At 35.9% G+C, this 5,914-nt stretch overlaps 1 non-coding gene across 1 annotated transcript; it reads left to right on the top strand.

Moving 5' to 3' along the window:
* The first annotated feature begins 204 nt into the window (after positions 1-204).
* Positions 205-311, top strand: LOC145608620 (small nucleolar RNA R71). The gene has a single exon (XR_014105849.1). It is a non-coding gene; the product is annotated as a small nucleolar RNA R71 (small nucleolar RNA).
* Positions 312-5,914: the final 5,603 nt, after the last annotated feature.

The following is a 5,914-nucleotide window of genomic DNA, read 5'->3' as shown; positions in this document are numbered from 1 at the left end:
TACGGAATCGACATTATGTTTTCCTTTATTTGCAAACCCTCTCGGATTTCGTATTGGGAATTGTGTATTGCCATATCTTCGATAACCTGTCCTGCATCGTCCACATTTAAATTCATGAATCTCCCACTAGCTGCAGAATCTAGAACTGATCTAGATGAATTTCCAAGTCCATTGTAGAAAGCTTGGATCAATTGCCATTGTGCTAGATTGTGGTGGGGGCATTCTCTCTGTAGATCCTTGAACCTCTCCCAAGCCTCGTTTAAAGTTTCGTCGGCCTCTTGAGCGAAGTTCTGAATAACACTCCTTAGTACAGCTGTTCTCTCTGCAGGGTAATATTTATTATAGAAATTCAAGGCAAGAGTTTCCCAGTCAGTAATACCAAGTGCAGTTCTATTCAAACCATTAAACCATAATTTATCTTTGCCACATAATGAAAAGGGAAAAAGAATCTCCCTGATTTGGTCCTGCGTGACCCCAGCTTGTCTAATGGTGTTACAATATTGGCAGAAATCTGCAATGAGAAGATTAGGATCTTCACCCTTAGCTCCACTGAATTGCTTCCTCTCTATCATAGTGATAAATTGGGGCTTGATCTCAAATTGAACTCCATCTAGAGCCGGAGTGGGAGTAAGGTGCGGGAAATCTGTGAGCTTCGGCTGCGAGTAGTCACTGAGCTTCTTTTGGGCCGTCATCTCTAATTCTGAATCTGAAGGAAGTTCTGCGTCTCTAGAATCTGAGGGAGGGTCTCTTCGATTGTTTTCTTCCTCAGAACCCGCCAGAATTTGTCTATAAAGGTTCCTTTGCCTATGAAACGAGCGCTCGATCTCAGGATCGAATGGAATGTAACCTGATCTGGAACACTTGGGCATAAACAAGGAACTAAAAGATAAATAAGAGAATTGCCTCAAAGAACTAACGTTCTCTGAGACAAAAAGGGATAATCTAGACTACAAAAATAATCAGAAAATAAAAATAAAACCGTTTCCCCGGCAACGGCGCCAAATTTTGACAGGCTAAAGTCGTATCACCTAATCAAAAGTAACTCCTAAATCCTCTAACTAATGTAGATAGGGAAGTAGGGTCGAATCCACAGAGAAACGAGTCTTTCTATTCCTAATTAATTAATATAATCTAAATTATAAGTAACCAAAATATAATAATCGAAGGAAACTAAACTACGAAGATTAAGAATAAGGAGAAAACAATGAATAAAAGGCCTAGGGCATAGGTTCACCAATAAATAATATTCCAGGGTAAAACATAATAATCAATCATCAATGCATACATTAATCAGATCATAAAGGGCTTTCGCTACGTATTACAATCACACAATTAATCTACAGGTATTAAATCTCATCTCTCGAATCTCGACTTAACCATTTATAAATTAACCTGCCTATTGAAACTAGACCTAAACATCAATTCTCATCTCTCGAATCTTGAATCAATATTGTCAAACTCATGCATAAAAGATCTGCGATAATCTAGTCACAGAGCATTAAATCAATTAATAGGAAATTAATCTAGCATTGACAATCAATAACAATAAATTACCCTTCATATTATGTATGGATCCCCACAAACCCTAGAAATAGAACTACTCACACATAATTAAATCTAAACAAATCAAAGTAATAAAACAAGACATGATCAAAGGAATAAAACAAATAACTAAGATTAAGAGAAGAGAAATTGTTACCAAGAAATCTGGAATTAAGAATAGAGTTAAGAACAAAGTATTAGAGAGAGAAACTAATCTAAAAGCTAAGTAGAGAGAGAAAATCTAAGAAAGAATTAAGAAAGAGTAAAAGAAGATACTAAACTCGCTTAACGGAAAAGTATTTATACTAAGCAAGAATCCTAAACTAAAACAAACTTAAACGACGCTAATCGTCTCCTAATAATAACACGCGCCCGATCGGGCGCACCTTTTTCCCTCACGTACACTTCTGGGCGCAAGTTCGGGCGCCAGCCTTGCTTCCCTCGCCCAGCCGGGCGCACCTTCGGGCGCCAGCCTCTTTGGCCGGGCGGCACTATTGGGCCACTATTTCGACTACGATTGGGCTCCAATTCTTCGGGCCAATCTGGGTTTCCTCTTCGGGTCTTGAATACTCGGTACAAATGCCCCGGTATCACATATACCGAGCCCTTAATCACCAGTTTGATGACTCTAACCGGCCCTGGGCTATAAAAACTGGTCGTGCTTCTCTAATGCTCGTAGTTGCTCCATAATATCACGGGAAAATGCTCCAAAAGTGCAAATCCCTACAAAAGTCAACCAAATCTACAAAAACACTAGAAAACACCAATTAGTAATAAAATGTGGCTCAAAAGAGCCAAAAACACTACCAATTATGACCAAGGGACGGGGGTAAAACACTATATAAAATAGACATATCAAAGAGCTAAAGGTTGTATTATTCCCGTTAAATTTTCCTTTTTTTTTATATTGTTTAACTTTGATAGGATGATGCATACATTGAAAAAGTATGTGAGAATGCAATTGACTACAGTGAATATTTTACAACCACAACTATATTTCCTACTAGAAAAGCCATGCTTGATTGTGTATGTCATAGAAGTTGGTAAAATGCACAATATGGTCATTATCATTGCTCGTTCACAATATGGAGAAGGTCATGGATTAGGTACGGAAAAAGCTACCTTAACTTGTGAGAGAGCCGGAAAATATAGGTGTAGCAAGTCTGGTGTTCCCGTGGATGTGGAAAAATTTACTGGAACAAAAAAAATGATGTGTCCTTTCAGACTTCAAGCAAAAGAGCATTTTGGCGGATTATAACACTTGACTTTTTAAAGTCATCTGAGCACTTTATAATGGTATGTGTTGATAGTATATTTAATTTAATTCAATGTTACTTTGCATCTAATTAACTTTATTTATTGAACAGATTGAGATGAAAGAGGATTCTCTGATTCCACCCATATATCGATATTGGCGCCATCATCATGCTAGTGTCAGTGGATGGGACATACCTTTGCAATCAAGAATTATTCAGTGGCACAAAGTTGCAAACGTTCGAGGACGTTAAACAGTAGCTTAGCTTGTTTGAAAAAGTTTGTTTTATGCTTCAACTACAACATTAAAGATTGATTTCAGGAATTATATTCTATTGATTTCATTTAGTATTTTGTTTTGCACTATTTAGGAATTTATATTTTAAGTGCTAAGTGATTTTATATATATATATATATATATATATATATATATATATATATATATATATATATATATTTTAGGGAAAAGATAGCAATTATTATTGAAAAATTAAACCAAGTCCAATTCCGCCAAAGTTATGATACTTTGTGGAAAGGGACCCAAACGAATAAGTTCCGAAGCATTCCTCGTGTCCCATCTAGCTACTATATGGGCAACGGTGTTACAAGAACGTTTAATATGCGAAAAAATACAAACGTTACACAAATTGCTATCCTTCCTAACATCATCATAAACTAGATAAATCGGAGCAGCCCCTGTAGTCCCATTGTTAATAGCCTGGATCACATTAAAAGCATCACTCTCCACAATCACTTTTGAGTACCCCAACCTTGCAGCAAGTTGTAGCGCATAACGAACAACCATTGCTTCCCCGATTTCTGGAGATGAACCATATGTCGACTTCACTGCAGCAACCAATAATTGCCCATTTGTGTCTCGGATGACAACACCCAATCCCATTCTATTTCCCTCCTTAACATGAACATCAGAATTAATTTTAACACAATTTTCAGGGGGGGCAAAACCATCTTGTCACATTCATATAGTTGCTGCTAACAGAAGAGGGAAGAAAAACCTTAGTAGCATATATACAAGTTTTACTCGTGTACAAGCCTCGTAAACCCAGCATCCAGGCTTACAGCATTCGGTGTCTCCTCCTGGAACACGATCAGGTTTAAAAGAATTAGAATATGAGAATTTATGAAATTATCACAAAAATGTATGCATCAAACTCATTTGATGGATTAATCATTTGAATTTTGAGGGACCCCAATGTTTATCAATTATCAAAGCAATCCAAAAGCATGATAAATTATGGTCTAACCCCACCAATTTACATAAAATTAGTCATGGCAGCATAGTAGATATATATACCATAGTGCATTAAGGCAGTAGTAAAACTTACCAGGTGCAATGTAGCTATAAGAGCCAACTATCCACGACATGGCCTCTTCAATATCTTTTATGAAAATTGCAACCTTTAATATTCAACTAACAAGCAGATTATTTTCAAAAAATCTAGAAAAACTGATTCAAAACACACAAATTTAAAACACTTTTTACAATTGTTCATTCAAGAGGAGATCTAATAATAGAATTTTATTACAAAAACTAACACTCCATATGCAATTTAACACAACCCCAATTTATTGTCAAACTCGAGCGCAAAAAACCCAGAAAATAAACCCTAAAATTAATTGAAAAAATGAGGGAGATTGTGAAGTTACCTTTACCACAACAATGAAAAATTAGTAGCGAAGATGACGAAGTCACGATTTCTGATAATTAGCTTCAAAAGAATTTATGAAATTCAATTGGCATTATATGAGTGAGGGCGCCCCCACTCATCTTTACGATGAACGTGGTTAGTTCATCTTGTGGCAAAAGAGTAAATAAGAGGAACAGTAACATTACCACGTAAGAGCTGAGTTGTATTATATTGGTTTCAATGTGGCATGAAGACTTAGATTTCAGTACATGTGGGTTTGACGCCAAATATAACTCCGTTTCCTGATGCAAATTGGTTGGAAGCAGTGTTTGGGTAATAAATGTTTTACCTTTTAGCACATGGTAAGTAGTTGGAGTTCTTGTTTGTTCGATACAATTAGTTCAAAGCGGAACAATAGTGAACAAGAATGGCGATTTTGAGTGAGACGCCAAGTGTATCAGCTTGAATCTTGTTCTCGAACATATCTCAACTTAGTATGTTTTATTATCAGTTGTTGTATAGTTACGCATGTATTGGGTAGTTGAAAAGCATGCTGCGTTTGTATAGAATTGTATACTAGGTGGTCGTTGCTACATGTATTTTGATTAGTATGCTGGTTTAACTTATATATCTGTAGTGAATTGATTTCTCATTCATAATAAGATTATGTAAATTGAAATTTATTGAGTGTATCTTAACTTATTACGTAGGATAGTTTGGCATTGTTCAGTATATGAAGATGTAAATGATTTCAGCGTTAATCATATAATAATCATGAATTGGTTATATTAGTTTAGGGTATAAATATAGAATTGTGTATGTATTAGTGTTTTAGATTCAAAAAATTTACCCATTTTAGGCTAAGAATCTCTTTGCTATGTAACTCTTGGATAAATGGGGAAATCAACAATAATTTATTACTATTAATGGATATCTAATAAGTTGATTAGCAAATGAAATCCATTCCTTAGAAGTTGTAAGAAAATATATAATATTCCAAATGTATTTGTATATAAACATAATTACACTAATTAGTTCTTGTAAATCCTATTTCGTGTTTGTGAGATATTGCTTGTATGTATCAAGTTCTCATGAGAAGTGTTTAATATGGATTTGCGTGATGAGTGTGTGTGCAACTCTGTAGGTATAAGTTGGTTGCAATGGATAGTGGTGTCCAATCTCCGCTAATCAGGTCTGGTAATGAAAATGGAGTGTGTGATATGGGCAGCGGGGTTAGAGCACGTGATATTGGAATTCATCAGGTGCCTGCAAATAACATTGATCGCTGTATATCTAGTGTTGGTGTGATTGTTCCATCAGCTGGGGAAGGTGGAGGTTTTACTCCCTCCGCTTGCATTAATGTTGAAAGTATTGATTTGAGCTCACCCATAAGGAGTTTTGAGACATCAGAAACAGGGGTGGGAAGTAATTAGAATAGTATTTTCATAGTGGAAGCACCTAAAGTAGGG

Source organism: Chenopodium album, chromosome 2 (assembly GCF_948465745.1).
Source record: "Chenopodium album chromosome 2, dcCheAlbu1.1, whole genome shotgun sequence".
Lineage (NCBI taxonomy): Eukaryota > Viridiplantae > Streptophyta > Magnoliopsida > Caryophyllales > Amaranthaceae > Chenopodium > Chenopodium album.
This window is presented reverse-complemented; position numbering and strand designations above follow the sequence as displayed.